Here is a 13,530-nt window from a genome sequence, read left to right on the forward strand (position 1 = left end):
CTAACAACTGTTTGTCTTCTGCCAAGTTCTGCCACTGCTGAACACCGTGCTGATGTTCTTGCAGAACTGCCCACAGTGGCTCCTAGACCCTTTTTTTGATCGCTGATAGTAGAGATACCATGAATCTTACAGCATATTTAGAGTTGGATTTCTACCTTGGTTTGTGGTTGCTGACAATGAATTTTATTTTCCTTGTATCTCCCACATATGTGAAACCTTGAGCAGCACAGTTTCAGGCACTACAGAGGTTTTAATGTACCTCATGAAATGTCAGTTAAAACTGCACGTGACAAAGCCAGTAGAAACACTTCAAACTGTTATAATACACATTTCAGACTGTGAATACATTAAGATACTTACTTTAAAACATCTTATTTCATTTTTGCTTTCCAGTGGAAACAGAACAAGATTTCTCAGGAATAAATACGCCCAATACAGAAGTGTGATAAGCTTCAAAGACACATATTATATGTTAGTTTCAGTGAATCAGAATTGTAGTTATTTTGATCATCTACTATAATGTACGCGAGAAGAATTTAAATCAGACTCTGATATGAAAGGCTCTCATAACCAGTTTTTCAGTCACTAGTCCCACGGATTTTAGTAAAAGCCATTATCTTGTTAAAATATTTATTTATCATCTGCTATTACAACATGGATTTCTAGTGGAAGCAATGCTGGCCAATGTTTCAACTTTGTTGATATTTCAGTTATACTCCAAAAGTGATGCATTCCCCTGTAGGAAGAACTTCATAACATGAGACATGGGTAACCAAAGGACACCGTGTAGGTGTGTCAAACAAGTTATGGCAACGACTCTCTGAAGTTTCTTTTGAGCTTGTTCAACCGAATGATTAACTCAAGAGAGTGTGCTATCAAAGGGAACTGCTGTCTGACAGTGAAGGAAGTTGTTCACTCATTTGCTAAAAAAAAACAACACCTTGCTGCTACTTAAACAGCAAATACCATGATGTCAGTGTAACCAACACATCCATTGGCTGTACTGATTACCCCTAAAATCTAAGCTTTCTTGAAGTTATAGCCTCAATTCTTGATATTCATCTGACTTTTGGCAACAGTGGCAGTGTAGGGGTAACACAGTTGCTTTCAGACAGAGGATTTATTTTGATCTCAAGTTACAGTGCTTACGCATGGATTAGATGGAACTAGCCTGGATCGCATTTCCTCACGTTCACCTTCATGACCTTCCAATTGCTGAGTTTACTAACTTTCATAAGCCTAACTCCTAATAACTAATTCCTGATTAAAAACCCTGGTGTGAAGACCTGGAAAGTTGAGGAAAGAAACTAAAGCACGTCCAAGGCATATAGAAAGTGGCCGAGGTCCTTCAGTAGGTGGCACACTTCCCTCTGAATCAGTTGTGAGCGAAGGTTACTGCAGGGTGCTCGGGGCACCAGCCTGTGGGAAGCCTCCTGAGATGTAAAACCAAGAGGGCGACCAGTGTGGTTGGGAAGGCTCCCAGGGCAGGTGCCAGAAGAATAAAGGAGATGGGTTAATGCAGCCAAATTCTAGGCGGCTACAATTCAATGTAATTTTTCTTACTCTAAGTGTCCTCTGCCACTTTGAGGAGGCAAGATGTCCTCCCTTTCCCCCATTTTCCAGGTGTCACTGCACACCACCAGGGTGGTGAGCCCCTCTGTCTCTCCCCAGTCTGTATGGGAAATTCTCTATACACAACAGCACCTGAGCTTTCTTTGAACTGGAAGATGACAGAAGACGGAGAGTCGCCTATTTGAGAAGAGTGCTGAACGAAGGGCTCTCAGGTCTAATGGGAATACAAATAGGTAAGCTTTTTAGAAAATAAAGTCACTTAATTATTCAGGTTATATATAACGCAAAAGTTGCTAAATCACGCTGTGCCTTTGGCAGGCTCTTACTTCAGCTGTTCCTAGAAAAAGTGGGGCAGCGGGAAGGGTGGGGTGGACACACGGCTGGGAGCAGTAGGAGCTCCTACATCTCCTTTAACCGGTAACGAAGTGCTAGGGTGGCCTGCTTGTTAGCAAGGCAAAGTGTGTTCCCCACATACCTAAAAGTAAGGGTCTTTCAGAACCTTGTAACAAACATGGCCAGAGGGGATCTTGCAGCTCTCGCAGGGCTCATTTATCTCGGATCAGAAGCGCACGAGGGGTCACCCGGCTGAGTCTCTGGTCAGCATTGGAGCTTTTCACATTCAGCCTGCTCAGTGACTCTGAAATACAGAAGTGGGTAAAAACAATGGGATTACCCGCCGTTATTACCGGCCCGGCCGCGGTGCCCCGCCAGGCTGAGGCGCGGCCCCGCCCCGCCCCGCCCCGCCCCGCCGCGGGGATTCCCCTCACGGCCGCTCTGCCCCCGGCTGCGGCGGGAGCGCGGCCCCGGCCCGACCCGGCGCGGCCCCGCCCCTCCCCGCGCGACGTCGCGGCCGCTGATTGGCTGCGGGCGGCCCCGTGGGCGCGAGCCCCGCCGGCCGTTAACCGGCCCCGGGGGGCTGCGTGTGTGTGTGTGTGGGGAGGGGGCGGCCGTTGGAATAACGGCCGTGTAACGGCTGTGGGGAGGGGGGGGCGTGAGGGGAAGGGGAGGCGGGCGGCCGCGCGGGGAGGCTCCGCGCTGCCCGCATGGGGCCGGCTCCCCGGGGAGTTCCCTGCGCGGGGAGGGGCCGGGGGCAGCGGAGATCTCCCCCGGCGGGGCGAGGCCGCGGCCGTGCCCCCGCCCCTCCGCCCCGCCTCCCCCCGCTCCGCTCCGCTCCCTCGCACAGCCGCGCGGGCAGCGCCCATCACCCCGCGGCCGGGCGCGCCCCTCCCCTCCCCTCCCTTCCCTCCCTCCCCTCCCTCCCTCACACGCCGCTGCCGCCGCCGCCGCCGCGCTGGGGGACCCGGTGACGTCACGGGCGGCGCGCTCCCGGCGCTGGCTCGGCGCTCGCCGCCCCGTAACTTGTGCCGTGGGAAGCGGCGCCAGGAATAGCCCGGCCGCGCTGCGAGCTGCCAGCCCTGCCTCGCCTCCCCGCTCCGCTCCTCTCCCCTCCTCTCCTTTCCTCTCCTCTCCTCTCCTCCTTCCCGGCCCCGGCCTCCGCCTCGCCCCCGTCAGTGCCGCGGTGATGCTGGTGCGTTCCCGGCGGAGGGGCAGCGATGAGCTCCCTTAAGATCAATACGCGAGACAGACGCCCCTTGGCCGCTGGAATATCTCTGCCTGGCCTTATATAAAGACACGCCGCCGGGCCGCCGAGCTCCGGGCACGCGGAGCGCCCGGCGGGAGCACCAGCACCGCCGCCAGCAGCAGCAGCAGCAGCAGAAACAGCAGCAGCAAGGGCACCGGGAGGGCTCCGCTCCCTCCTCCTCCTCCTCCTCCGCCACTTCCCAGGTGAGCGGCTGACAGCCGCCCCGCGGGGCCGGGGGGCACCGGGGCTGCGGTGGGAGAGGGGGGGTGGGGGGTGCGCTTGACAGGCGGCGGGGTGGGGAGGTGGTCGCCGACCCGGCGGTGTCCCCGGGGTGATCCAGCCGGAGGGGCCCGCGGGTGCCGGGGCCGGGCCTGTGCGGGTGACACGGCGCCGGGGAACGCGGGGAATACCCAGCCTGCGAGCGCACGCCGCTGGGGAGCGGGGCTGCCTTGCGCAACCCCCTGCCGCTGCGGGGACGGGAAGGGGGGGGGGCGCGGGGGGCGCCCCGGCCGCGCTCTGCCCGCGGCCCCCGGGGAGGTGGGGGGATAAAGGAGGAGGGGGGGGGGGGTGCCCGGGGCCACCCGGCGCGGCGGCCGGAACGGGCAGGGGAGGGGGGCGCAGCGGGGGACACCCGGCGCCGGGCTGTGTGTGAGTGTGTGTGTGTGTGTGTGTGTGTGAGTGTGCATGTGAGTGTGTGCGGCCGCTGTTCCCTGAAGTGGGTGGGCCGCGGGCCCGTTCCGGGAATGTTCCATGACGTGTGAGCGCCGCAGGAAGGGGGTTCGCCAGGGGCTCGGCTCGGCCGCCGCCGGTGGTGCTGCTGCTGCTGGTGGTGGCGGTGGCGGTGGTGGCAGCGCGGGGTCTGCCGGGGGCACGGCCCCTTATGTAAGGCGCGCGGCCCGCCGCCGTTATGTAAGCGGCAGCCCCGGGAGGCAGCGCCGGGCCGCGCAGAGCCCAGCAGAGCCCAGCCGAGCAGAGCCGGGGCGGGCGGCGAGGAGAGCAGAGCAGAGGGGAGGGGAGGGCAGGGGAGGGGCGGGGAAGCCCGGCCGGGGCTGGCGGGCAGGCGCCGCCCGCTGCTGCGCCGGGGGAGCCCGCGGCGGATGGCCGGGGGACGGGCGGCGGCGTCCCGGCCGCGGGGGCTGCCCCCGGCGGGGTCCCGGCGCCTCCCTCCCCTCGCCTTGTCGCCGCGGGCAGGCGGCCGGGGCGAGCCCCGGGGCCGCGATAAAAGCGCTCCGGGAGGAATTCCCGGAAAAAAGGGCTCGCCGGTTTTCGCGTTACTTGGCAGCGCGCTGGTCAAACGCTGCCGCGAGGTGTTTTGTTTCCTTAATATGGTAATTGCAGGAATTCAGCTTCTCCTCAGACGTTCAAGATCTTTTATTCCAGCAACTCCGAAGTACCCTTTTGCATTAAGCTCACCGAAATATTCCTGAATTTCGGGAGGAGCGTTCAGCTCGCTCATTTCCCTTCTCTCATTCCGCAGTGAAGTAAACTTCGGCGTAAAACCCGACTCCTGTTTTTTTTTGTACGCTATTAAATACGGAAAACACATGCCTGCTTAGCCAAGGGTGTCGCTCTTATTTATTTATTTATTAATTTACTTAAACCCGCGCTGCATCTTGCCCGGGGATCGCTCGGGGAGGAGCAGGAGCGGTGCAGGAGGGCGGCGGAGGCAGAGCCCGGGCGGGCCGTGCTGCTGCAGCTCCCGGCGCAAGGGGGCTCCGGTCATCGCCCGAGCGCGGGGACACCGGCTCGTTACGGTAATTGCTGCGCCCGGGGAGCCGCCGCACCGACGAGGAGCAAACGCGGTGGGCCCGGCTTTGAAATCCTCTCCTTGTAGCTTACCGCTGGCTGCCGGAGGAGTTGGATCCTCGGGGCCGTGAGGACACGGTGCGGAATCCCGTGTTTTGATAGTGAAAATGATAGGCAGGCGTGCTCCGAAAGTGCAGCTGGTTTTAGAGATAGGAGCGCCTTTGCCTGGTCGGCTTGCAGCGTGCGGATGTGTTTGGTTAGGTGCACGGTAACCAGGAGATTATATTTATTTACAGCTAGATGTTAAATCTTTCCTTATCCTTCCAGGCAGCAGATACTTCTGAAAGTTTAGATATGGATTACCCGAAACTTTCTGCGGGATTTTTTTTTATTCTTGCATTTCTCGTTTTACAGAAAAAAAAAAGGCAGCATTGCAGATTAGGCTGGGAGGCTTTTTTTTTTTTTTTTTTTCCATTGAAGCTTTTCAAAGTTACTACCATCTTCGGTAAATAAATTTAAGGTTTTCAGCAGTGCAAAGACAGCCACGGTATGGTACAAAGCCAGGGCATCATTGCTTTTATTGATGGAACAACCCAAATTCTTCAGGTTTTATAGGATGCAGCGTTGCTGTTATTTTCCAGTGGCTACTGGGCAAAGCAGGTATACACCCCGGCTGTGGTGGCGTGCCACAGCATCGCTGCTGTGCTAAGAACAAAAGTGAGCAGCACTTGTCCTGAGGCACAAACGCAGAGGACTTTTAATTGTGTATCCAAGTCCGGTGGTGTGGCAACAGCGCAGAACGCCTCTTTGGAGAGACAGATTTTTAGATTCTCAAGTGACTAGATTGCCTCATATGTGAGATCTGTTTACAAACCTTCTTGTTACTATGAAGACAAAACAGAGAGCCATATGCATTCATGTGGTCCTTGCTGAATAATGGTACATGTGTCTGCTTGAGCGTTTGGCAGTATATCGTGTTTAGTTTATGTGGTGGCACCCTGCAAGGCCATTCTTTTTTGGCTTTTAACCGTTTCTCATACCCTCGGCTGGGCTCAGTTGTGCGAATAAACTTAGGGCGCTAGTCCGCGTGTTTGTGACCAAGCTGGAAGATTTTAAAGCGTGAAATTTATTGTTGAGTGTTTTGCCAAACTTTCTGGTTTGTTCGTTCGTCGAGGTGCTTCTTTTCAAAAGAATTAAAGCGAGTTGGATTTAAACAAAAATGAAAGTAACGAGTGCCATTTTGCACGTCTCCTTGTTGCTTTCAAGTCATCAGCAGGGCAGTTACTGTTACTGCATTTGACGTTTAAGCATACCGGGTGAGGTAACAGGAGCAGAGGAGCTGCGTGTCCGGCAGAAGTGCTTGGTTTGGTTAAATGCTGCGATACTTACCCATCCAGGGAGAAATGCTTCCTATTTAAGAGTGATACTGTAGGTGGGAAGATCAGTTATGTGGCTTGTAGCATGTTATGAAATGAGGCAAGCTATCTTTCAAATTTCAGTACGGTGTGGTTTTGTAACACGCTGTGGTTGGCTGTATTGATAGCTCTGCAGGTGGAGCTCAGCGAACACCACTGCCACGGCACCCGCGCTTGGTTCCACCTGGGAGGATTCCAGGTGAAATCCTCAGAGCTGAGCACCACCAGTGTTCTCCAGCTGTCCTAGCTCCTGGTGCAAGTCAGGTCCAGCAAATGCTGGTTCTTACATCAGTGGCCTTAACAGGGTGAGGAGGGGAGAACCTTTCATCTGCCTTACCTCAATCATGGGGAAGAGATATGCGAACCTGAGAGTGCTGGGTTATAAACCATTGGTCTTCCCCGCAGGAGGACTGCAAAATCATCAGCAGGTCTGGTGGGTTCAAGTCTTCAGCAAGAGTTAATTACTAGTACTCTTGGGGATCTCCACAGAAGTGTTGTATGCAGCCTCTGCATACCTTTGCTACTTGAAAAGTTTGATAAGTTATGAGGAAACTGCTTTAAAAATCTTTGGAGAGGCAGGTTATTTTTTCTTAACAGATTTCTGAAGCGGCATCTCTGAAGTGGTGTTATGGATTAAAATAACTATTTTTAAAATTACTTGGGTTTTTAGTGATTTTTTTTAAATATTATTTTTTTTTTTGAGTAGAAGGAACTGTCTAGCAGTTCCTGAAGAAGTAAAGAAACTGTAAGCTAGACAGAAAATAGAGAATAGCGTTTCTCACTGGTGTGTTTTTCAATCAGTAACTTTGGATGCTGCATTCAATTAAAGTAGCACAGAATTATCACATAAGAATGACAGTTTCAAGCTGTCTGTGACATTTTATTAGGAAATAGCAGCTTTCTACAGCTTTGTTTCTCTTTGTAGAGCTTACATGGTTTTTATAAGACTTTGCAACAACTGTTATATTATGGCAGGAAATATTAAAAAGCAATTCAGTGAGGCTGTATTTTTCTTTCTCAAGTGAAATTAGGACTTTTAAAAGTGCCTGTCTGACAGCCCGAGAGCCGAAATCCATTGCAAGTAGAAGTATTGGAAGTTTTTCCATCATAACCAATTGGCGAGCCACTACTCAGACCATAAGAAATCATCAGTGATTTGAAAGGATAAGTTAATCTGTGGAAGCAATCAATCTTTGCATTTTTTTAACCTGAAATTGGCAAATGAGAGGCACTGCATACTTCTGGTCTTAGTATAACGAATTTTTGTTCGTAAATTAAACAGTTGACTTGAACTAATGACTCATTTGTAGTGGGTTGCCCTCAGTAAGATTCGTCCCTAGGAATCTCTCTCACAGCACTGTGGACGTGGAAAAGGGGTGAGAGGGTATGGGTTGGAGAAGCAATCTGATGCGCTGTTTCCAAATCCCTGATGTGAAATAATCAGAGGACACACAAGTATCTTTGCCTGTCAAATTAAAAGTCTCTTAGCCTTTTTTTTATTATTTTGTGATGAATTTCTCTCCAACATTACTACGGTCTAAATATAAGAGTTTCCTCTTGCTGTGGGGAAGCTTTGTGGATTCTGGGTACCTGTTTTCGTTTGTCTTTCAGGTACATTTTGTATGTCTGCAAAACGGTTGCTCTCTGCTCTCTGTATGCCAGCAGAGTGTGGACCACGACTCTTTATGCTCACAGCATTGCTTGTGTTTCTGCATTTCCTCCTCCTGCCCTGGGCATGCCTCTTTTACTGTTTCATGAAATTGGATGTTGCCTCTTACTTTGTCAGATCTTCGTGTGAGTAAGCAAAAACCTATCCGTGTTTTTTTTCCTCCACTTTCCCTAGATGGAGATCTCAGGGCTTGTGCTCCAGAAAACACACCACTTACATGATACTATTCTTCAAGTTCTACAGCGTACCAATGTGGATGTAATTATCTGATATAAATTCCCCCAGCATGTGGTTACGTTGGCATGACTAGTTTGTATAGTGATTATATCCATTTTTTCTGAGTGTGTTTATGCACGTTCTGCCTCTGTCAGACTAGGCTAGGTCTCAATGAGAAAATTCTTCCTAAAACTGATGTAGAAACTGTAACTAAGGTAGTAAAGTAGTTGGTAATGTTTGTGGTCATTTTGTGCACACGTGGGTTTGTTTTGTTGCACCTCAGTTTGTGTAACAGAAGTTAGTTTTATTGGCTCATTTTTTCATTTTTACTTGCAATTGACAGTGCTGTCCTCATAAAGCTACCAAGTCTGAAAAATACCACTCGAAAGTGAAAGAAATTTCAGCTTGCAGGAAAAGGATTATAGAGAATATCTGTATGTAATCTTAAATCATTGCAATTTAGTAAGTTGTAAGAAGTTGCTGCAACTCTGACTGAAATCTCTGATTTGTGTAAGCTGCCAAAGGGTAGAAAAGGATTTACAGTATTTTTTTTCAAGTCACACTTTAATTGGTGTTGTGTTGTCCAAGAGGATCTCCAGGTTTGATTGCCACAGAAAGTTTATTTTTTAAATAGTGGTATATCGTAAATTCCATACAGGGGAAAGCGGTTAGGTAATTTGCATGTATAGTTCAGTTTAGCAGAAAAGTAAAAACTAGAGGAGCTAAAGGGAATTGAAATTACAGAGCCAGGTGACGTTTTAAAGGTAGTGAGTAAAGTTAAAAGACCTTTCCTGAGCCCTGGTGGTGCTCCTGGAATGTCCCCGCGCTGGGCTCGCTGCTGGGCTGCCACGGCTCAAGTGCCTGCTCCTTATCCAGTGCTTTGTGAGTCAGCAGTAGTACAGGACCTGTGCTACTAAGCAGTGTAAAAAAGCTGAAAGAAATATCCAATTACATGTCGTAGGACGTGATATCATCTCAGAGAATGTAATAGAGCAGAATGTTTAATTTTGGTGAAATAAGATTATTTGATGAGCGGTTTTCCCATAAAGCAGTATCCGTGCTCAGGCAGAAAGGAGCTTTGTGTTTAAAACAAGCGAACAGGACCAGATTGGGATTATTAGAATTAGTTTTATTAGGCAGTGGAGTTTTGTTGAGTATTGTTTTTTCTGCTCAATAAGAGAAATGGCCCATTCTCTTTTTTATGTATTTTGTATTTGTGGTTTGCATTAAAACAAAACACGTGTGGCGTGTCAAGAAAGAATAGTATGAAATAATTACTGGGGTTACCCGTCCTTGACAACAAGGCATGACACTGTTTAGTTTAGAGCAAAAAGTATTTAGTTTAGAGCAAAAACTATTTAGTTTAGACCAAAGTCAGTATTCAACAGAGACTGAGCTGCTGGCACATGTTAACAACGTTCATAGTTCAGTGCACGGCACTGGAGTGTAGTCTCTTCACAAGGGTCCTACCTCCAGGTGTGTGCAGTTTTGTGTTCCTTGTCTTTCACAGACAGTTCAAATAGTTAATTACCTGGAAAATGTATCATTATTTGCTCTAACTGCTGTTAGCTTATGTGGCGTTTGGGAGTGATTTTCTTTCTCTCCATACACGCATCAGCGGTGGTGAAGAAATGCTCTAGGGAGTGGTGCCGGCCCCTCTGTAGCTGCCGTCTGCGTGCTGACAGCGCTACCTGCATCCGCTGTGACACCTCCGAGCGCCGGTTCCCCGGGGAATCAGAATTTCTAAAACTGTTCTGCTGACGTTGTAGGAGAGAGAACCCAATTCGCCATCTTCTGTCACAACAGAGAGAGACTGGCTTTTGACTTTTTCCTGTTTAAAATCAACTGTGTTTGGAAAGACAGTTTTGGAAGCTCTTTATGAAGCAGTGTCTCTTATTACATTTGTCGAGACAAAATAGTTATTTAATAAGGAAGTTATGTATCATTGGCCAGGCATTCGGAGATTCCTGCAGTCAAATCCCAATCCTCTTGAAAAGCTTGTACGCTCTGGTAAAGGTAGGATGTAACTGTGAGCTTTCAGGACCCTAGCGTCAGATGTTGGGATGCAGTGTGATGTGATAGTCTATTTGATCACCAGGAGAGGTCACGATACTAGGCTCTTAGAGCAAAGCGACTTTGCTTTAACATCTCTGCAAAGCTATGTGAATAGAATTGCTTTCAAAATTCGTAGTGAAATTATGTCAAACAGAACTTGTAGCCCCTTCCATTAGTTTGTGCTTGGTCCTACAGTAATGGCAAAATTCCTCCAGAAGTGAGTGACTAGAGTCTGTCTCCTTAAAGCTTAAATGAGGGGTAGGCTACGTGTATTTAATTGGGAAGTACAGCCGAATTTTGGTATGAGCTTGTGAAGGTGTTGCTAATTCACTCAAGAAATTTGTAATGAGTGTGAGGACAGGAGTCATTTACAATATGCTTGAGTTGGAAATGAAGTTAGTGAGAGGGTGTTTAGCAATGTTAGCATGATAGTGAAATAAAAACTCACAGGAAGGTTTTTGTTTTAGAGCTTGCATGGTACCAAATACGGTGTTGCTACCTCTCCTGCAGTTTGGTGTGGTGGCAATGAAGTTGAGATGGAGAGGGAGTAAAGTTTGTCTAATAAGTTATCTGTCATGTTTGATCCATATTAGCTCCATCGTGTTCACATCATTTTTATTTCTTTAAATTTCTGATTTACTTAATTACTAATTAAAAAAATACACAAATCTGTACTCATCTTTGACCTAATTTATCAGAGTGGGTAATGTTAATTATTGGTAGAAAACTTCAGAGTCAGCCATGCATTAGTAAAACCAGTACATAATGTGGTGTAATTAACAGCGTGTGTTTGAGGCAGCCACATATTTGTGAAGGAGTAAGGCTGTGAGTTGGAACTGGTACTTACTGGTATGAAGGTTCCCTTAGCACTTCTCTTTGGTTTGGTTTGTTGTTGCCAGGACTTCTGTCCGCAAATGTCAGGAGACAAAGGGATGACACAGAACCTTGATTTTCTCTGCCTTTTTTTTTTTTTTTTTTCAATCTGCTCACTAATAGCTGAAAACTGTTACTGTATAGCTGTTCAGTGATGCCATTAAATTGATTAGTGATCTAATCCTCACTCTAAATTCCACACTCTGTGTGGTGCTGTTATAAACAGGCTTAGTAGAGAGGTAAGAAAGTAATAGGCAAGGAAATAGGCATGTATTAGATCCTCCAAAACCTCTCTTCTGGAGCAAGGATGGGGTATGTTTATACAGCACCATGGTAATGTGTGTTTTGCTTTTGGGTTGTACAGATTTCAGTTTCCAGAGCTGATAAGCCCAAACCTTCCTTCATGGCAAGTTAACCCAGACGCATTCACTTGTAGAAGAAGTGTGTAAAGAGAAGAGCTTCTCTTTTTGTTTTGGTCTGTCCCTTCTGTGATACTTTATAGTGGTCTTTCTGGGATCTCTTCTTGTTCTTCTGTAGCACTGGTGCAGTAGCCTTGTGGAGATACACCCTGATTTTCCTTGCCTTGCTCTCCAGATCACCCTCTGCATGGCAGGAAAGAGAAAGACGTGCGGGACAATGCAGTTCCTTTACGCATGCCTCTCCAAAGCTTCAGTGCAGCATATTTTCCACAAAAGGAATGACTATGAGAGAAACCTTCTAATTTACTTCCTCTCTCTCACACAGCCATAATAATTAAAGAAAAAAAAATAAACAAACACAAAACCCAGGAGGTTACTAAATAGACATTTTTGGATGTACATTGAATGAGGCGTAGAGGAGAGGTTTAATAAGATGGGGAAGGAGGTTTGGATGTAGCTGGCAATGGATTATAATTGTCTACAAGAAGTTATTTGTATTAAATCAAGTCTCCCTCTAATGTTAAGTCCTCAACCTAAAGAATATTAGTAGTGTGGCTTTTAAAACCCCTGTCAAATTGTGGGATGTTCAGTCTTGACAAGTAACTAAAATCCAATAGAAGTCACTGAATTCAGTGGTAGCAATCTCTATTTCCGTTGTTTGACTTCTCCACAATAATTTACCCTCAGAATACATTGAGGTACACCTTCTTATCTTGCTCATTGCTTGCAGGTGTTCTTTACATTTGCTTCTATGCTGTGTTGATTTAATTTAGTTGCAGTATCATCTGATCCTGCTCAATAGTTCAACACGGTTAACTAGCAAGCAAGGGAATAAATTTAACCAATTTTGGGCAGACTCTTTCTCTGTCAAGTGGGTTGTCTGGCAAGCCAAGAGTGTAATAAATAGATTTTGTGGCTATTTACAGACTTGTGCACTAGAAAACAGACAGCCATGCTTCCCAGTCTCATTGCATAATTCAAGTGGTGTCACATTCAGACGATGGGATTATACCTGTGTTTCTCTCAGCCAAAAAAAAAAGAGCATTTTTTTCTCCTGAATTAGTGTTTTCACATATTTTTTTTAGTGTGATCTGTTTATTTTCAAGAGCTTTGCTACGCTGCACAAAGAAATATTTAAGTGTGCATGTACAAGTGCATGTGTATACACCTGCATCGCCTTATGTGATCACAGCTTTTGCCTCCAGTCATGTTCTGTCTCCTCTGCATTACTGAATACCAGGAGAAACTTCATGAGAGCCTCTGGTTGCAAGTCTGGCTTATTTGTCACTGAGAGGAAGATTTGACCTGCTGCTAATCTAGATTCAACTTGTGCTATTTTTTAAATTTAAAAGAAAATATTTAAGCAAGCTTAGTTTGGTTATTTATGTGTGAATATTAGCAGTTATTGTACGAATTTGCATATAGATGCCTATCCACTGCCACGTTTTGTTAAACAAGTAAACAGTCATATTCATTCTCTGTACCCTACTGTGCACTCCCTGTGGGGTGGCTGGCTCCGCAGTCTGCCCAGGTGACCTTTCTGAAGTGGTGTTCAGCATTGGTGGTGCCACCAGGCTCAACATTCATCCGATAACTGGGCACAGCTCTTCTTACTGCCTGTGACTGATCAACCAAGAACGTGTTTTGTGAGCCCCTGAAGATGTTTGTCTTCTAAATTGAGGCACTTTGAATTCCTTTTATATCCTTTTGTTTCTGAGGGCCACAACCATTTCACTCAGTCTAGTCAGGAGGTTAAAGGATTATTTCTGAAGCCCTTTTGGTGGTGGTTCACGGCAGTCAACTTGTGCATGGTGCTCATTAACCCTCACACCGCTGGTAAGATCATTCAGCTCCGTGGCTGGACTAGCGGGGTGCCAGGGCTTTGTGGCTGGAGCAATGGGAGTAGAAAGTCAATTTGTGAACAGACTGCCTGTGTAAATAGATTATGTGAATGAAAATACCATTAAAAAAACATTTGATAAT

The 13,530-nt window shown here is 47.8% G+C and overlaps 1 protein-coding gene and 1 long non-coding RNA gene across 2 annotated transcripts in view; one reads left to right on the top strand and one right to left on the bottom strand.

The window, feature by feature from the left end:
- Positions 1 to 356: 356 nt before the first annotated feature.
- On the bottom strand, positions 357 to 2,673 carry LOC137854163 (uncharacterized). The gene is made up of 2 exons (XR_011094993.1): positions 2,048 to 2,673; positions 357 to 1,786 (listed from the first exon to the last, which is right to left on the bottom strand). It is a non-coding gene; the product is annotated as an uncharacterized lncRNA (long non-coding RNA).
- Positions 2,674 to 2,795: 122 nt separating this feature from the next.
- HIVEP2 (HIVEP zinc finger 2) overlaps positions 2,796 to 13,530 on the top strand; it is a 134,145-nt gene continuing 123,410 nt past the window's right edge. The window contains exon 1 of the mRNA XM_068675088.1: positions 2,796 to 3,357. The gene's annotated coding sequence lies outside the window, so the exon portion shown is untranslated. The remainder of the gene's footprint in view (positions 3,358 to 13,530) is intronic.

The sequence above is a fragment of the Anas acuta genome, chromosome 3 (genome assembly GCF_963932015.1).
Source record: "Anas acuta chromosome 3, bAnaAcu1.1, whole genome shotgun sequence".
In the NCBI taxonomy this organism is placed as follows: Eukaryota; Metazoa; Chordata; class Aves; order Anseriformes; family Anatidae; genus Anas; species Anas acuta.